The sequence below is a fragment of the Amblyomma americanum genome, chromosome 7 (genome assembly GCF_052857255.1).
Source record: "Amblyomma americanum isolate KBUSLIRL-KWMA chromosome 7, ASM5285725v1, whole genome shotgun sequence".
NCBI lineage: Eukaryota > Metazoa > Arthropoda > Arachnida > Ixodida > Ixodidae > Amblyomma > Amblyomma americanum.
This window is the reverse complement of record NC_135503.1, coordinates 54445492-54461836: the sequence shown is the minus strand read 5'-3', so window position 1 is coordinate 54461836 and position 16345 is coordinate 54445492. Positions and strand designations below refer to the sequence as shown.

The following is a 16345-nucleotide window of genomic DNA, read 5'->3' as shown; positions in this document are numbered from 1 at the left end:
GCGTTCGTCCTTAGAGTAATGGAGCATTAGTTCAAAGTACCTTTACAGCGTCCGTGTGACAGGGGTATAAGACATGTTGCTGGGCAAGTTGGTTAAGCATCTTTGAAACTTGGCGCAAATAAAACCGCACACACAAAGGAAAGACAAGGGGACAACGGACAGGCGCTGAGTGGTGGTTTATTGGAGAAAGGTCTATTCTCTGACCGCCACCCCTCTAGATGGGTTATTCTTTTGTGCTTCAGTCTCCCTGCTTTGGCAGGATGTACAAAGAGAGTTCTCGGCCCTACTTTTTGTTCGCGGAAGAACTAATACTTGCGTGCCCTTTTCGTGGTAGTTAAGTGCTACCATCTATCCACAGAAAAAGTTCAAATCTGAGTTGCCTCGCTGCCAATTTTTACCCACCTAAACTCGGCTGCTGTGGAGCACCGGTGCAGTGGCGGCGAAGTCACGTGAAGCGCCACGTGTTTTTGACGCCATGCTCCGGCTGTTGAGCAGACACCTCCGAATTCGGAAAGCGAAATGCGCAAGTCTTTCTTTTGATTTGGCATATGCCCCCACATAGGGGGGCAGGGCCGAACCTGACGATAGTGCAATGTCAGGACAACCCGTGGCGCTGAGGAAGCGAGCTCCTCACAGCGCCCAGCTACAAAAATAAGTTCAATATCCAAGGCCCTATAGGACCATACCAGATATTAAGCTGATAAGAACAGATTTCTACATACAATCTAAGCCAAAAGGCCGAGAAGCGATAGCATTACTCTCTCCCGACATCGGACACCATCCAGGATGCACTCGTAACAAACGCAAGTTGCTGCTAATGAAAAGTCAGAATTTAAAAGCACTGATTTCATCATTAAGCATTGGGACAGCTTTGAGAAGCGTGGTGACGTCTTCGCGACGTTTTGTTTATTCGAGCGTTAAGTTTGCTCGTCTATAATTCGCGAAATCAATTATAAATATGCGTTTTTCTGAAGCATGCCCAACTTTCCGGGACATCTACTACTTGCGCCATCTGCCGGCAGTGGCGGCGGCAGGGCGCGTAACTGAATGGAAAGAGGTGCAAAAAAATTTTTTTTAATTGGTTCTGGGGGAAAGGAAATGGCGCAGTATCTGTCTCATATATCGTTGGACACCTGAACCGCGCCGTAAGGGAAGGGATAAAGGAGAGAGTGAAAGAAGAAAGGAAGAAGGAAATGCCGTAGTGGAGGGCTCCGGAATAATTTCGACCACCTGGGGATCTTTAACGTGCACTGACATCGCACAGCACACGGGTGTGAGGGGAAAAGGCCCCCAGCAGGTTCGAGCGTCCTCCGAGGTGGGGCCCGGGAGGATCCAGAAAAGTCGTCCCAGACCGTGCACGTCCGTAGATGTAACAAAAATGGTTTACTTAATATAGGAGAGCAGTCACTGATGAGTATGGAGCTGTGCGGCCGAGGGTCGAAGAGTGGCTCCGGTGTGAGGTTCCGCGGCCCGTCGCCGGAAAGGCGCCGGGGCCAGGCACCTCCGCAGGGTTGTTCTTCCTGCGGCCGGAAGCCGAGCGCGGAGCACCAGCACCGGTGGCGCTGACGACGCACCAGAAAGGTGACGGCCGCCCAGGTCTGGGCACCCGGGCACGGCCAGGAAGGCACCCTTTCACGGCAGGGGGTCCCAGCCACGGGACGGCAGGCACGATCCCACAGCAAGGCCGGCAGGATCTCCGGGCAGGCAGCACCTGCCTGTTCCCGGCACGGCGCCCGCACTCCGAGGCAGCGAGCGACAGGCAGGAGACACGAGACAGCAGGCTCCTGGTTGAGCAGAACTGGGCGAGGACGGCTTCCCCAGGCCTGGTCACCCGGGTTCAGGAAGCCGTTCCGCCGTGACCTCGCCTGCTCCGTTGCTCGAGCTCGTCTCCCCGTGCCGTTCGCCCCGCGCCCCGCGTCTCACTTCCTTTTCTTCACCTTGCTTCTCCCGCCTGAGCGAGCGTCAGGCCGCCGCTAGAGCTGAGGGCGCTGGTGGCGCATCACAAATATGCCCCCCCTTTGAGAAGTTTTTTTTTCCGAAAAAAAAAACTTGCACCAAGCACTGGTCGGCGGACTGCACCACACCACACTGAACACTTTCCCACGCGCACCACCGTTCACTGGCTGTCATGTTGCACACACACAAAACACACAACAAAAATGTAACTACACAGGCACCACCAAAGGAAGTTCACACAAAAAGATTGGTTACCCGACCAGTCAATAGAACGTCACAGCGATAGAGTTCTCACAGGGTCATGACCGGCTTAAATAATCTGCACCAACGTTATCAGAGCCTTTAATATGTTCAACCCGGAAAGTATATTCCTGTAGCACCAGACTCCATCGTAGCACACGGCTATTTAAATGCTTCGCCTGCGTCAAGTATTGAAGGGGCTGATGGTCTGTCTGGATAGTAAAAGTGCGACCATACAAGAAAATATGAAATTTGCCGACCGCCCAGATTAGTGCTAAGCATTCTCGTTCGATGGCGGAATAGTGTGTTTCGCGCTGAAGCAGCTGCCTGCTGGCATACGCCACAGGATGAAGCGTACCGTTGTGTTCTTGCAAAAGAACTGCACCTAGACCCTTCCCAGAGGCGTCGGTACGGAGAATGAACTCCTTTGCGAGATCAGGCGCCCGCACAACTGGTCGGGAGGCAAGAGCTTGTTTCAAGGTTTCGAATGCCTTTTCGCGCTCGGGAGTCCAATGCACATGATTACTCTCTGCTTTCCGTGTAAGTTCAACCAAAGGCTGGGCCTTGGCAGCGTAGTGAGGTATTAAGCCCCGGTAGTACCCAGCCAAACCTAGAAAAGACCTAACCTGCTTCTTAGTTTCCGGTTTAGGTGCCTGTTCCAATTTGGTGACAATTGACTCTACTGGGCGAATCACTCCCTCACCCAACAAATGTCCCAAGAAGACCACGCGGCTCATACCAAGCTCGCATTTTTGAGGTTTTACTGTGAGGCCTGCCTGTCTGATACGCCTGAACAATTCTCGGAGAGTATTCAAGTGCTCCTCCCACGTCGAGGTAGCCACCAAGACGTCATCTATGTAATGGACCACATTAGGTAGACCTGCCAGAAGGCTTCTCATAAGGCGGGTAAAAATTGCGGACGCGGTCTTAATTCCAAAGGGCATGAAGGCGAACTGATAGTGGCCTGATTGGGTGGAAAATGCTGTAACTGGCCTGGACGCAGTACTGAGTGGCACTTGCCAATAACCTTTGGTGAGATCTAGTTTTGAAAAAAACGTCTTGGTGCCGACCTCGGCAAACATAACAGCAGTCCTTGGAATGGGCTCGCCATCGTCCACCAATATGCTATTAATCCGACGAAAGTCAATGCACGCACGATACGCTTTGTCAGGTTTCTTAACTAAGACAAGTGGAGAGTTGTAAGGGGAATGGGAGCGTTCTACAACCCCAAGCCTCAACATGTCTGCTACCTCCTTCTCGACAACCTCACGCAAAGCAAATGGTAATGGATACTGCGGGGTGTTGACAGGCGCACTCGTCGTTAATTCCAAGTGGCACTCAATTAAATTAGTATGGCCCGGAACCTCTGAAAAAATGTCGCGGTGAGCCTCCAGCAATCTATCTAGTGCGGCTAACTGCGTCTCAAAGTTTGAGCTCGCTTGATAGCTCCAATCCCAGGACCAGGATTCGCACTGAAGGTTGGCACTGGAGCTTCTGCCTCCACTTCCTCAACGACCACGAACGATGACGCTTGGAGGGCATTCACTGGCTGGCGTTCTTCATAGCGTTTCAACATGTTTATGTGAAACAACTTTTTGCTGGGGCCCACGTCAAGCCAGTAATCGACTTCGTTCTTTTTGCCGGTGACCGCAAAAGGGCCTTTCCAATGCATGATGAGCTTGTTATGAGAAGCGGGTAGAAGGATTAGCGCTCGATCACCAACCTTCAGTTTCCTATTAGAGGCGCGCCTATCGTGGTACATCTTCTGTGACCTCTGCGCCCTCACTAAATTTTGGTGTGCGAGCTGCAGCGTGCCTTCTAGACGCTCCCTCAGATCTAGCACATAACCATACGTTGTCCTGACAGTGTCAGACAGGTTTCCGGCTGTCCAGAGCTCTTTTAGAATGGTAACTGGCCCTCGGACTTGGCGACCGTAGATGAGCTCAAATGGGGAAAACCCCAAGCTAGCTTGCGGTGCTTCTCTGTAGGCGAAGAGCAGTGGAGCAAGATAACGGTCCCATGCCTTGGGGTGTTCTTGGCACAACTTCTGTAGCATGCTCTTCAAGGTCCCATTAAACCGCTCCACAAGCCCGTTGCACATAGGATGGTATGGTGTCGAACTTAAATGTTTTATAGCTAGCAAATCGTTCACTTCTCGCATAAGTGCAGATGTGAAACACGAAGCCCGATCACAAAGGACCTCCAGTGGGAACCCAATACGGGAGAACATCTCGAGAAGGCCTTCCGCCACAGTGGCTGAATCGATGGCAGGAAGGGCTACCGCATCGGGATACCTGGTGGCAAAATCCACCAACGTGAGGATGTATCGGTTCCCTCTAGATGAGGTTGGAGTCAAAGGTCCAATGATGTCCACCGCCACCCGCTCAAAAGGTGTGGAAATAATAGGCATACGTCCTAATGGAGCGTTGCCCAGCTTTCCTTTCGGCACAGTCCGCTGACAGGCGTCGCATGACTTCACAAACCTTTTGATGTCGGCTTGTACCCCTGGCCAGTAGAAGTCACCCAGTACTCTCGCCGTAGTTTTCTTTACACCCTGATGACCGGCAAGAGCACTCTCATGCGCCTGCACAAGGACCTGATGGCGCAAGCTCTTCGGAACCACCGCCTGTTCAATCGTTTTGCCAGTGCACACTTGATACGTCCGGAACAATACGCCGTCAACCAGATGGAAGGTGTGGGAGGACTCGGCTTTGCCGGGAAAGGTTGTCCCCAGTTTCTTCCGACACAGGTCTAAGCTAGTGTCCTCTTCTTGTTTCTTGCGGAACGCCAGGCGAGACACGTGGACCGCGCTCTGAGAGAGATCCAAGATAGTCTCCGAAGCTTTCGCCGCCACAGCTGTGCAAGGAGCGTTGGCCTGCGTAGCCGGTGCAGAATTGGTCCCCTGGTCCGCCGAGACTTATGAACAATTATTTGAGTTCTCCAAGAAAGGAACACGTGCACCCGGGACATTGCCAATTAACACGTCGTACAAAGGCGTCGGTAAGCACCTTGCAATAGCCTTGCCCGTAAAGTACGGTGATGTGACGATCACCTCCGCCTCAGGAGCTTCTATGGTGGAACCATCCGCCAAAAGCAATGTCGCTCTTTTCCCAGTATAAGCTGCCTCGGGCACGAGGGCCTGGCGTACGACGATGCTGTTACTTCCAGTGTCCCGTAGCACTGACACTCTTTGTCCAAACACTTCCCCGTGCACCACCGGCATGCTGGCAATCGGTGGAGAGGGTCTGTGAACAGGATCTGCCGCTTGGACATCTAAACGCTCTCTTCCCGGCTGTGAATCAGGGTGGTGGTGGTGAAAAACATTTATAAGCAATAAATTTTTTACAGAAAGGTGATTGGGGTAGGACCCTATTGGCCCTTTCCCCTCACAGTACTAGGTGGAGCCCCTATTCCGGGGCCCCATTGGCAAGCAACGCCGCCCGCGTCCGTTGAACCAAGGCCTTTTGGCTCTTCAGGTCTTGACAGCCGAGCAGGGCCGCCTCCCAGTCCTCTCTGGTGGGGTTGGGGTTGGGGGGGATAGATGGGTTAGATTGACACGCCCAAACCATGTGGAAGGTGTCAGACACCTCCCCACAGAACTGGCACGTGCCATCAAAGGATGTATTGAAGTGTTTAAGCACCGCCGGGCACAGTACAGTGTTAGTGAGAATTTTGATGAGGAGGCGCTCGTCAGCGCGATCCAGACCCTTACAAGGGGCCGGGTAGCGCCGGTGCTCCTCCTTGTAGTAATCGGTGATTTGTTTGAATGTAATGGCCAGATTGTCTGATTGGGAGTACCCTTCCAAGGACAGGGAGATAGCCCGGGGAGAGAGTGCGCGGGCGGCCTGATCGGCCTGTTCGTTTCCCTGGAGGCCCTGGTGACCGGGGGCCCAAATCAGGTTGCGTGGAGTTGGATCTTCAGATCGACAGCGATATTCCAGTATGCGCCAGGCAAGCGGGGGAGCCCAGCCCAACTCGTAGTTCCGACAGGCCCCTCGCGAGTCGGTGATGATGTGTTTTGACTTGGGATTCGTGAGAGCCAGAGCAATGGCAATCTCCTCCGCGTGTGTTGCGCTGTAGGCTTTGAAAGTGAGCCCGTTAACTGTGTTTGTGTTGTGTACGACTGCGGCCGTGTACCACCCCCCGTGGTGTGGGCCGGCAACGTCTACGTAATACACATGTTCTTGGTTACCATAGTATCGCGCCAACGCTTCCGCGCGCGCCTGGCGACGACCGCTATGGTCTTCACTGGACATGTTGCGGGGAAGGGGTCGGACCCGGAGGGCGCGTCTCCAGGGTTCTGGCACTCTCTCCCTTTCCTCAATGTGGTAGTCGTGTTTGATGTGTAGCCGGTCCAAGAGGCGGCGACCGGACGTGGTCTGTGCAAGACGCGTGTATTGGTTGCATAAGTGGGCCTCTCGAAGCTCCCGAAATGTGTTCACCACGCCCAAGGCCAGAAGCCTCTGGTTGGACGTGGCGATCGGAAGATCGAGAGCCCGCTTGATGACTTTCCGCAGGATGACCTCCAGTTGGTCATCATCATGTTTGCGCAGGTGCAAGTAGGGAGTTGAACCTTGGGGTGACATGAAACATGCGGATGTCTCCCGGTCACTTGAACTGCAGCGCCGGCATGATTGTAAGTCGTGTCCAGACTTGCGGCAGAATGTGCAATATGGGGCCTTCGGCTTCGAACGGCAATCGGAAGACCGGTGTCCGACCTTCTCGCAGATGAAACATCGAATTTGTGACTTGGGATTAGGAACCGTGATTGTAGGCCTCACTGAACTCTGCTCACTCCGGTCTTTGAAAGTTGCAAGGTTATTCTGTCTCTGAGCCTCCAGGAAATGGTCGGCGGCCTCAACAATCTTTTCAACCTTTTTACAATCCCTTTCTCGTAGAAACAATACTAAACGATTGTGGCAGTTGCTTATAAACTGCTCAGCAACAATCATATCGCGCACCACCTCAAAGGTGCGGCCTTCTCCCCGCATTTCTACCCAGCGGTCAAAGAAACTGAAAAGCCTCGTGGCGTACTGGGAGGCTGTCTCGTCATCGTGAGGCTTGCTCTGCCGAAATCTCTCCCTATAGCCTTCAGCGGTAAAACGAAATCTTCGTAGCAGGGCGAGTTTCGCTTTCTCATAATCCATGGAGTCCTCTGGAGATAGCCGACCAAAGACTCTAAGAGCTTCCCCGCCGAGACAGAGGCTCAAAGCCGTGGCCCACTTCTCCTTCGGCCACCCTTGCCCTGTGGCGACATGTTCAAAACGCTTCAAATACGCGTCCAAATCATCTCGTGCCTCATTAAACGTTGGTATCAGGCCATGTGGGCTAATGGGAAAAACGGTTGAAGCACTACGCTCCGCACTTTCAGCGTTTGGATTAGGAGGAGGATTTTCTCTTTCTGATAGTTTAACTCGAAGCTGTAAATTCTGCGCTTCTCGCTCTAAGTTCTGTGCTTCGAGCTCCAAACGCCGCTTTGTGGCTTCCCGATCCGCAGCTCTCTCCTCTCGTGCCTTGCTCAATTCCTCCTCTACCCACTCGCGCAACTCGCGTCCCTGCAAACCCAGGCGCTCTCCTACCGCGAGAAAATCTGCAGCACTCATTCTGTCTTATGAACTCTGTTAACTGGTAAACGCTGCTCGGCCTGATCCTGTCGTAGCGGACGCCAAATTTGTGAGGGGAAAAGGCCCCCAGCAGGTTCGAGCATCCTCCGAGGTGGGGCCCCGAAGGATCCAGAAAAGTCGTCCCAGACCGTGCACGTCCGTAGATGTAACAAAAATGGTTTACTTAATATAGGAGAGCAGTCACTGATGAGTATGGAGCTGTGCGGCCGAGGGTCGAAGAGTGGCTCCGGTGTGAGGTTCCGCGGCCCGTCGCCGGAAAGGCGCCGGGGCCAGGCACCTCCGCAGGGTTGTTCTTCCTGCGGCCGGAAGCCGAGCGCGGAGCACCAGCACCGGTGGCGCTGACGACGCACCAGAAAGGTGACGGCCGCCCAGGTCTGGGCACCCGGGCACGGCCAGGAAGGCACCCTTTCACGGCAGGGGGTCCCAGCCACGGGACGGCAGGCACGATCCCACAGCAAGGCCGGCAGGATCTCCGGGCAGGCAGCACCTGCCTGTTCCCGGCACGGCGCCCGCACTCCGAGGCAGCGAGCGACCGGCAGGAGACACGAGACAGCAGGCTCCTGGTTGAGCAGAACTGGGCGAGGACGGCTTCCCCAGGCCTGGTCACCCGGGTTCAGGAAGCCGTTCCGCCGTGACCTCGCCTGCTCCGTTGCTCGAGCTCGTCTCCCCGTGCCGTTCGCCCCGCGCCCCGCGTCTCACTTCCTTTTCTTCACCTTGCTTCTCCCGCCTGAGCGAGCGTCAGGCCGCCGCTAGAGCTGAGGGCGCTGGTGGCGCATCACAACGGGCGCCTTAGCGTTTTTCCTCCATAAAAACGCAGCCGCCGCGGTCGGGTTCGAACCCGGGAACTCCGGATCAGCAGTCGAGCGCCCTAACCACTGAGCCACCGCGGCGGAGCTTCTGTAATATGCGTGTATGATGTATTGCCAGGATCTTATCTGTGGGATGCAACTGCAGAAATTAGGCTTCGCTTTTAGGGTGCGAAACTTCCCTTCTTGAAATACTACAAGCTACCAACTTTTTCCCCTTTTTGGAATAAATTGGTCACTTTAATTTTGTCCACTTCTGTTCTACGGAAAAGAGCTTTTATGTGGACTTCATCAAAGAAGCAGCTCACAATGTTAGATATAAATGGCAAATATGGCGGCTGTAGCAGTTTGCTACGCTGCCAGTCGCTACGCTGCCGCGTTAGCCGATTGTCATGATATCGCAGTTAATTGGCCCGCACCTCCCAGAGTGACATCGCAGGGGACTGCCAGGTTCAAGAGGATTAACCACGGATTAACAGGATTAGTCGCGATGTCACATCTATCGGCTAACGCCACTGGCTTGAGAGCCTCCTTTGAGGAGCGTTTGCATATGGCCGGTGAGGCTGTGCATTTTAAGGAATAAATTAATCTATTCTATCAGTATAAGAGATGATCTGCGTTACCTCAAACAGCTTGCTTTTACGATTAATCTTCATCCTCAAATAACCATAAAAACGTGTAAAAAATTGTTCGCTATAAAGCAAGGTCAAAGAATGTCAAGGGACATAAGTTAGAAGGCGAAGTAAAATAAACTAATACCCTAGTTACACGGCCGACTTAACCGCGGTTAACCGTAACCATGGTTAAGCGGAGATAACCTTGGTTATCGCTAACCTCAGTTTGGCGGTGTTACACGCGAAAATGCGTCCCATGGGCGTGTTCGGCGCTGGTCACGTGACTGCTGCTCCAGACACAATTATAAAGCCAATTTTATTCCCGCGATACACAAAACATTTAACAAAACACTGTGATAGGAAGTTCTTTTGGTGAACTAAGCTTGGTATCACCTGTGCATCTAAACTTGTTACCCGAGGTTGTTCAAATTCAGACAAAACATGAAGGTAGTCTTTCAACATGGGGCGCAGTCGACACCGCAGCCGATGCTAGAGCCAAGGCAATCCTTCTTCGCTGCTTGCCATCGCCTCGGCACTTGGAGCTATTTCGTTTTCTTCTCGATGTTTTCGTTTTATTTAATTGCAGATTGTTTCTCGTGTCATAATAAGTGCACTTTGCTGTTTTAAGTATATTTTCAATTCTATTCCATCCTTTTCTTCGTGTTTGAAGTGTATTTTACTACATGAAGCGTTGACAGTGCTGTGCGTCGGTGGGAAGTCGTGCATATATAGCGATGGCTCAGAGCAAGCCTATGCCGGGCGGGGAGGAAGAGAGCAAGTTCCTCGCTGTGTTCGCCGCTTATCAAATGGAAATGCAGCAGCTACGTCTGCGACAGCTCTCCATTCTTGGCGAACTTGAAGACAAGCAAGCCGAGCAAGAACGAGCCGAACATACGTGCCGGCGCCTCCAAGTTCTGGCTGCAAGTTCTGTGCTCTCGCGAGTGGCGTGTGTGGGCGTATCCGCGCGAAGCTTCATGGTACGAAGCAACGCTTCCGCACTTGCCAGAGGCTGAGTTTAGGGAGAACTTTAGAATGACAAGAGGCACATTTGAATACATTTTAAATGTATGTGACCGCATGAGGAGGCTGGACACAAATATGCGGAAAGCAATACCGCTGCATAAAAGTGTGGCAATTGCCATATATCGTCTTGCGACTTCCGCGCAAGAACTGTGGCAAACGTGTTTGGAGTCAGTCGCTCCTCAGTTAACATCATTGTTAAGGAGTTCTGCGATGTTGTTGTGCAACTTCTCGAACCTCGGTACGTGAGAATGCCGAGGACGCACGAACTGGCCGAACACCTGCAGCAGTTTTCTGCAGTTGCAGACTTCCCTCAAGCTGTTGGAGCACTAGACGGCTGCCACATCGAAGTCTATCCACCTTCCTAGCATGCAGTGGACTACTATAACTATAAGGGGTGGTATAGTGTAATACTTTTGCTTTTGGCTGTTGCTGACCACAGGTACAAATTCCTTTACACAAACAGTGGATCTCCTGGGAGGAACCATGACGCAGGTGTGTTTGCGGAATCGAAACTGCCAAAGATTCTTAGCAGTGAATTGTTTAAGATGGAAGCCAAAACCATCGAAGGAGTACACGTATCACCTCTGCTGCTGGCTGATCAAGCCTTCCCACTCCAAAAAAACATCATGAAGCCATACCCGAATTTTGGGACTACTGATGCTGCTACGCAGGCATTTAACGTTCATCTTTCAAGTGCCAGGCGTGTGGTAGAAAATGCCTTCGGGCGGCTCAAAGCACGTTTTCGCATACTGCTTAAGGGCCTTGAATGCGACATTGTCAATGTGGACAAAGTCATTCGCTGCTGCTGCGTACTCCACAGTATTTGTGAGGAAATGACTGACAGATGCGACGCCAACTGGCTGGATGTGGTCCGTCTAGAGGATGGACGACGACCACAGCCTTCCTGCACAAGCATTCAAGAGGAGCCTTCGGGGGTGGCACTGAGAAATGCCCTGGCGAAGCACCTTGCGTCACAGTGAACGGGCTTGCATGGGTAGCAGCAGCATGATCGGCATGATCGAGTGTTTCCATCGTTCGCTAAAAACATCCCTCAAAGCCCAACTTGATACCACCCACTGGACTGCCTCCCTACCGCTGGTTCTGCTCAGCCTCTGTGCTACGCTGAAACAAGATCGTTGTTGCACTCCGGCAAAACTTGTCTTCAACTCACTCTTGTGAATTTTTCGAGTCTAGCGGATCGTATACAAGTCCAGACCCTACCGATCACGTGACACAGCTCCGCTATTTTTGCCGCCATCTCAGGATGACACATTTCCGACGCCAGTCTCGACGATATTCACATGTTCCATCCGAACTCGCGACTTGCACGCACATCTTTGTTCGCTGACACTCTGTCCGCAAGCTGCTTCAGCGCCCTATGACGGCCCCTTCCGTGTACTCAAAAGAACATCGAAGATCTTCATCGTCGACATTCATGAGCACACTGACACCATTTCAATCGACTGCTTGAAGCCAGCTTTCAGAGAGGACTTCACGCCCACTGGACCTTCATGTGTGCTTTCTCAAGTTGTATAACATGATGAAAAGTAGTGTCTTTTGCAGCAGAGTTTATAATGCAATTGTGACAGTACACCCATCAATCAAAGCGCCTGCCTACTTCATAGTATACCTATTCATTACACCGCATAAAGTATTGTGATGTGGCCTCAGCTTAGGGCTTGCAGCATGTATGTGTATCTGTTTTATTCTCTGCTACCATTGTGTCATGTTGTGCAAAATGGCATTGTAGGGTTCTGGAGGTTTACGACTTGGATCTTGTTCAGTTGCCTACCCATTTTATAAATTTGATAGCTTGTCGTATAGCATGTATATGTTATTAACAATGTTGGCCTCAAAGTATTTAGTTTCATGTTGGACAAAGGCTTGTTTAATGTTTGCAGGATAAAAGGACATTGATAAGCATTCTTAAGTTTAAAATATTTAAGTGAGTGCCGTATCATTATTGATGTGAACAAATTTTAGATGGTAGTAGTTAAAAAAGATTAGGCTTAAGCATTTGACCATGTTGCACTGTCTGTCGCAGTTGATAAAACATCACTTATTTCAGAGGGGACAGATTATTTCATTCCTTATTTTTATTTGCTGTGAAGTACGATTTCATGACATCAAGCATTCCTCTTTGAATCTCGTTGCTTTCCTTCTGCAGTTCCAAGAGCTGCTTTCTCAGCACGGTACTTTCTCTGGCGGCCTTGGCTGCCCGGTCATCGGCTTGCTGCTGCATTGTTAGCAGCTCCTGCAAAAGCGAGCTTGCAGGTCTTTTTCGGTGTCTTGTGGTGCTGTCGCTGCTTTCTCTTCAGCTGTTTCATGGTGTCTTCAGCTGTTTCATGGTCAGCATCAAGTGTAAAGGTTGCGAGAACCTCTCCAGCTCCATCTTCAGGAGCCTCTGGCACCTGCCAATACCAAGCAAAAGTTAAAGACTATAAATATGTATGCCACATAGCTGCAGGATATGGAACCTAGCTGCTAGACAAGGCCCAAAATAGATTTTCGATAACTTATCAAGAAATCTCAGAGAAATGAGCAGGATAAAAAGGGTAGAAATGACGAATTCCAACTCGCAAGCCATTTTATGATGGGAAATGCAGTGTGGATTCTTCCTTTTATGAAATATTTGACATTATACTTGATTAGACTAAATTCCTATTAAGGAACACCTATTAAGTAATATAATAGGGTTGCCACATGTTTTGAAAAATACAAATACTCGCAGCCTATTCCTTTAACTGCGGCCAGCTTCTGGAAACAGTGGACACAAAGGCAATTTAGGATTAACCGGGGTGCAGAAAGTGTTATGCAATGCATTTCTTGTACCGCAATTTGTTCGTCTTGGAGAGTATCAGTACAGTCTGACAGCAAAGATCTCTCACAGCGCACAGTGCAGTGTGTTGTAATTGCGTTATGTGTGATGACATTCAAACACAATCAAATCATGTGCAGCTTATTGGAAACACTTCACAGAGCTATGCATCAATCCATCTTGTTCACTTTGTCGTTTCCCACAGGTTTTCTTTGCTTGTTGGCTCTTGAACATGTTCAAATTCTTTCATGTTCTTTTTTCACTATCTGCAGTCACGAGCAGTTTTGCTGTTTTTCTTTCCTCACAATCAATTTTCAGTTTCATTGTTTTCCTGCATTGAGATTTGTGCGCGTGCAGTAACTCCAAGTGATCTAAATTAATCCGAGCTTTCACTGCTGCGTGTCTCACAACTCAAGTGTAGTGTCAAATTCGTCGCAAAAAAAACCTTGAAAACAGAGTTCAGTAACCACGATAACGAAACCGAAATCTTACTTCATTTCTTCTTGTCTGATTTCGGTCTCGTTATCGTGGTTACTGAACTCTATAATTGTTTTTTTTTCCTTTTCCCAAAAACCAATTATAGAGTTCAGTAACCCGACCGCGGCGGCTGCGTTTGTATGGACGAAAAACGCTAATGCGCCCGTGTGCTGTGCGATGTCAGTGCACGTTAAAGATCCCCAGGTGGGCGAAATTATTCCGGAGCCCTCCACTACGGCACCTCTTCTTCCTTTCTTCTTTCACTCCCTCCTTTATCCCTTCCTTGACGGCGCGGTTCAGGTGTCCAACGATATATGAGACAGATACTGCGCCATTTCCTTTCCCCCCAAAACCAATTCTTATTATTATTATTCAGTAACCACGATAACGAAACCGAAATCAGCCAAGAAGAAATGAAGTAAAAAAAGTACGACACTTTTTAACATTTTTTTTTGGCTTTCATCATTTTTATTACGAAAATATTTTATTTCGCAAACAAGTGTCTTATTTTGATTATTAAAAATTTTAAAAGGCCGCAAAAATCGGTTAATGCGAAGCTGCGCATACATCTGGCTAGAATAAGAAGGTGTGAAGATCGCGACGCTTTCCCTCGGCCGCGCGTGACCCCTCTGCGCACCGATGCCGCCAGGGGGAATGCGGCGCTGCAGCTAGCGGCGCGGTAAGCTCAGCCACTCAGCCGCGTCGCCCTTGCACACGCCGTTGCAGTTTTAGTCAGTTCAGTTCGTTTCGTCGCCTGTATTGGAGTGCAGTGTTTTTTTTTTTTTTATGCGCGGGCGAGATGCCTTCAACAGCAAAAGCGGCTGCGGAAAAAGTGTAAGTGGCTGTAGGCCATCACAGCTACGTACGCTGAGCGACACAGTGATATATGCGCGGCTGATATATTACATTGCAGGCTGTGCGTCTGAAAAGGGTGTTTTGACAACTCATTGTGAAGCATGCAGAAGCTCCAGGGACTGCGGAACAAGGGAGGGGGGGGGGGGGGGGGTTGCCCCCCAGCATTTGTCCAAAGGGGGCACCCCCCTCCCCCCCCCCAAAGTCACCAACTATTGCTCTGACAAACACTTCAATTTCAGGACGTTATAAATGTAAAGCACAGCTAAAGAGGCTGGGCTCGTTCGCTTCATACCCAGCCTTAAAACGTTTAATTTCAGTAACCTAAACCAATCATGTCCCAGCAGAAATCGTTAATTGACTGAGCTCTGTTCATGAGAATGATTACTAGCATTGAAAAAGTATGAGCAAACTTTTTTAATGCAGTCGATCACTCCTCATCTGTACATCTTTATATATATGTAAAGTTGCCCATTTCAATTCATGTTTTATATGCATTACAAATGCGTACACTTTTGAACAGCAAAATATGACAATATAAAAAGCAAATAAAATTAATTAAACATTTAGATAAAATATGGAATAAACAGACAAACAACTAAAAAACTCGAATGACCTGCCCCCACTCGAAAAAGCTTCTGGAGTCACAGCAGAACAGCATGTCTCTGTGATAAAGGCAACATACCCAAAAAACTTCCAGGTGAGGCAATTGACTAATGATATATCGAGTTGGACATTGGGGGCCTTTTACATTCGTCAGTGTCATTTTACAATCTTGTCAATTCGTCCTGGAAAACACACTTGCGTTCAGCCGAACGCTCTTGAATGCCGAAGCTGCGGCAGAGATATTGTACAGTCAATTGGTGATGTGCCAAAAATTGGTTGTTATGGGCATTAGATCTGTTGCGCTGCACAGCATCAGGTGTACGTTTTTATTGCCTCACAAGGATAGCGAGAAGAAATGGAAAACACTGAAACCTTGCGTGTGTGTTGTAGATCAAATTCTGCACAAGTCCCCCCCCCCCCCCCCCCCCCCCCCGGTTGAAAATTTATTAATAGGATTCTGCTTTCTAATGGTATCATCTGGTCCCAGAAGGAAGCCGTAGATCTGGTTTGCTGGTTGAAATGGTCCCTGTCGGGCGCCCAGTGGTGTTTTGCTTGGATCTACTGGTCCCAGAAGGAAGCCTTCTGGTTTTGAGCTGGGGTCTGCTGGTCCCAGAAGGGAGCAAATTCTGGTTTGCTGCTTGTTGAAATGGGGCCTTCCGTTGTAAATAAACGATTTCATGGCCAGATGCGTTGCTTCACTGTCTACAATCGTCGGAGCTAGATTGCTTACATGAGCGTCAATATGGCATACATGCTACAGGTTCACAAGCGGCGACAAAAACTGGTTTGTACGTTGGGGCACCTTCAGCCAATACGACGCATGCAGTTGCGAGGTACTACGGCACACATTACAACGTGCTCTTCTCGCCGTAATGGCTGCGTTTCGATGGCGGCGCAACGCACAGAGTCAGTGCATGTTAAAGAAAACCAGGTGGTTGAAATCATTTCGAAACCTTCCACTACGGCGTCGCTCACATCCTGGGCAACGTCTCGAAATGAGCACGCACAAAACGCGCTTCAGTTCAGCTGCGCAATGCAAACTGGACTTGTGAAGCAGCATATTTCAAGGGAATAATGATGAGAGTAAACGAAACATTATTTTATGGCAAAGATTCATTCTCTGACACTCGCAGAAAACGCGCGGTAAGCGAAACGGGCTCATTTTCGCCTCAGTGATAAAAATTTAGCCTAGACGATGCGCTCATTTCGGCTGCACGCCTTACTGCGCCTCTGCCGTCAGCGCCGCCACATGGCATCGGCGCGCTGCGGGGCCATGCTTCCCCGGCCGGTTTTCACACCTGCCCACTCTAACCACCTTAGCAGTGCGCA

At 50.2% G+C, this 16345-nt stretch overlaps 1 non-coding gene across 1 annotated transcript; it reads right to left on the bottom strand.

Annotated features, from left to right (window-relative positions):
- Window positions 1–562: 562 nt before the first annotated feature.
- Window positions 563–750, bottom strand: LOC144099641 (U2 spliceosomal RNA). The gene has a single exon (XR_013307456.1). It is a non-coding gene; the product is annotated as a U2 spliceosomal RNA (small nuclear RNA).
- Window positions 751–16345: the final 15595 nt, after the last annotated feature.